A 3381-nucleotide genomic window follows, 5' to 3' on the forward strand; every position below is an offset into this window, starting at 1 on the left:
ATATATATTTAATTAAGTAGCCTCTACCAATCAGAATTCATTTTAGAAATGGACTTAGCTCTGATAAACTGCAGAGTTCACAGTGGCAATAAATTATATACTTGTCTCCATAAGATGTTGCTTTTTGTCTTGATATTTTATAGATATTTGAAGAATTTGTAAACAACGAAAACAGAATATAAAGCTATTTCTACGTTCTCAACCTAGTATTGTTTAAAGTCCAGCAGTGGTTGACTTGAAATTAAAAAAAAATAAACACGAAAATTCATTGTCCTTTTCTTTGACATGATGGATCTTCCCCGAAAACGATAATAATCCCACATTTTCCCAGCCACTAGTGAGATTCGAACTCACGACCCCTGGTTTACGAGACCAGTGCTCTACCACTGAGCTATGGTGGCTTATGAGTTAGATTTTTGATTAGAAGTAAAATTAAACACTTTCGAAATGTCGTAGTAAGCTTTAATAAAAGCACTTTCATAAATTATTTCTGTTTTCATCAAAAATTGCTGAAAATGTCCTTGTGTATAATTTATTTATTTTGCAACAAGATTCTAATTACTTGTTTAAACACTAAAGCTAGATTTTTATTCTGTAACTTGACAAGAAGATCACTTTCACTATAAGTAAAGTATATCGTGTGATTCACAATGAAAAAGTAATTTTCTAATTGTTTGTACAGAGTAAACTCGAAGCATATAGCAGTGAGTCATTTGAGCTTTTAAACTGCCTTTATCCTCGCTTGTCAAAAGAAATATTAAGCACACCTGGAGCTTCAAGCACAAAAATTCAAGTTACGGCCAAAGTAAACGTCTGTAGTTGCGCATGATATAAAATATGAACACAATTATAAACTTATTTAAACTACTAATTAAAAGCCTTCAGTAAATATTTTTCTTAAAAAAAAGGATTGAACTGTTTTTAAAATTACTTTTGTTATGAATAATTATATCTACAATAAACATATCATTGCTCACAATAGATTGTTTGTTTCTTTATTATAGAGCAGAACCACAATTAGGTTATCTGCTATATCCACTGCTGGGAATCGAACTCTGACTTTTAGCGTCATATGTCTGTAACTTTATTGCTGTACCACCAGGAGACTCACGATAGAGCTGGTAGGTTATTAAAGGGTCTGGGGCTCGAGACGTCATACTGCTGAATATTATATGCACTTTAAGCTATAGATGCATCATAAAAATTACAATTAATATACTTATTTCGTTCAAAGCCCTTGTAGCGGTAGGTGCTACTGGCTGACAACCTTCCCTCTTTTAGTATTTCAAAATTAGCGATAGCTATACCTAGATCTTTTCGATCTCTACCTGATCGATTAACCTTCGTACTATTCGGGTTGAAATATTCCAAGTCTATTTCAAGTATATCAGCTGTGACGAGATGTTAGCTTTAAAAGACCATTATTAAAAGGAATGGCTAAGCTATCATAAGAGTCAAAAAACAGTTGAATAATGTTTCAAAATACCCGGTTGTAATTGAGAAAGCTACATTAATTGCTCAAAGGATGACTGCATATGTCTTGTTTCAAAAATAATGATAAGAATATCCGATAGAATGTGTGATTTCATATTTATTAACAAAACATTTAATAGTATTCTATTTTTGTACAGTTTTCCATCATTCAGTTGTCATTTGTCAACAAGTACCTCCAACCTTCACAACTTTCTTATTTAAATTGTACTGCTATTGGGAGAAGGATTATTCAGGTTTGTTCGATATTTCTTCTTTTGTCTAGCAAATAAGTTATCCATTTAAAAGACTGTGTCATTATATAACGTTGCACTTATTCTGTCTGAATGCAGGAAACACTATGAAATCACATTCCATTCTCAGCTCTTCAGCCTCCCTCCCCTTCAACTTTTTTCTATTCTTATGTCTATACAACTGTAAACACACACACACACACACACACATGTCTAAGAAATGATTATTACTTTCTGTTCAATAGACATTTTGAAACTTAGGAGTAATTTTGATATGTTCATGGTGTGAACTGGATCCAATATAGAGAGTTGAATACATTATATCAAAATCATTTTGGAACTTCACCGCGTCGTTAGTACATGTCGCCACCTCTGGTGATGCTCTATTGTGTAAGTTTGTTTATTATTAAGCACAAAGCTACACAAAGGGCTATCTGTGCTCTGCCCACCACGGGTATCGAAACCAGGTTTCTAGCAGTGTAAGTCCGGGGCCTATCGTGTAAGTTAAAGTTAAAGCCTTAATGGAATAATCTTAGTAAATTCAATTTTATATAAGTATTATAATTGTGTTTCAATTATTTCATTTCTTATTGATTTTTCACTCTTCCAGTTCTTGTATCATTAAGTGCTTTTGTAACTAAATTTTCTAATTGTTTTAGACAATACTTCTCGCACAAACACATATCAGTGTAACTAGTTCTTGTTTCAAAATTACTCCTTTTCTTTGATTCTCATCCCTTACACATCACATGCACACACTACAATGTTTCACACTTTAGGTCATGTTGTTAGAAATACATGATGTCTTAGGTATGTTACAATGACCAAGTACTTATAATGTCCTTACACTGGTCATTGGCTATTTACCCGTTATGATGGAAAGTTCACTTTTTTTAAATCATTCGGTTATTGGGTATGTTTATGATACTAACATTTTCAATTGATCCTGGGAGCTTCAGAAAAAATACATATCTCTTTTGACTTGTAATCAGCATGTCTACAAATTCATCGAATTCTATTAGCTTTACTACTACAAACGGAGCACAGCCTTGATAACATGAATAACTTGTTCACCATTATACCAAGATCGTTTTCTTCAGTCAGGCATTTAAATGGGTTCTCATCTATATCATATATAACATCTAAATTATTTCAATTGAAATCCAATAATTTGTACTTTACTATTATTAAGAGATATGCCAAACGAAAAGAGTTTGTACATAAAATATATAAAAACTGTTTATTTACACACCCATTTAGATATAACATCTACTTTTTTACACCACAATGATAATGATTGTTAATATGAAGTGAACAGGTAGTGTAAAATGTTAAAGTTGATTATAACCCGGAACATCCAAACAAGTCCATATTGAAACAGTGAATTTCAAGACTTCTCAATATATCAGCTTTATCTCTCTCCTCTTTATATAATCGGTGGTAAAGTTCTCTCTCAGCAATTCAGCCACACTCCACAGCTAGAGACAGTCGATGATTCCACAATCCAGCCACACTTCACAGCTAGAGACAGTCGATGATTCCACAATCCAGCCACACTTCACAGCTAGAGACAGTCGATGATTCCACAATCCAGCCACACTTCACAGCTAGAGACAGTCGATGATTCCACAATCCAGCCAACCCCCACCGCTTGAAA

The 3381-nt window shown here is 33.2% G+C and overlaps 1 non-coding gene across 1 annotated transcript; it reads right to left on the reverse strand.

Moving 5' to 3' along the window:
• Positions 1-329: 329 nt before the first annotated feature.
• On the reverse strand, positions 330-401 carry Trnat-cgu. Its single transcript has one exon. It is a non-coding gene; the product is annotated as a tRNA-Thr (tRNA).
• Positions 402-3381: the final 2980 nt, after the last annotated feature.

The sequence above is a fragment of the Limulus polyphemus genome, unplaced genomic scaffold (assembly GCF_000517525.1).
Source record: "Limulus polyphemus unplaced genomic scaffold, Limulus_polyphemus-2.1.2 Scaffold2244, whole genome shotgun sequence".
NCBI classification, from domain to species: Eukaryota; Metazoa; Arthropoda; class Merostomata; order Xiphosura; family Limulidae; genus Limulus; species Limulus polyphemus.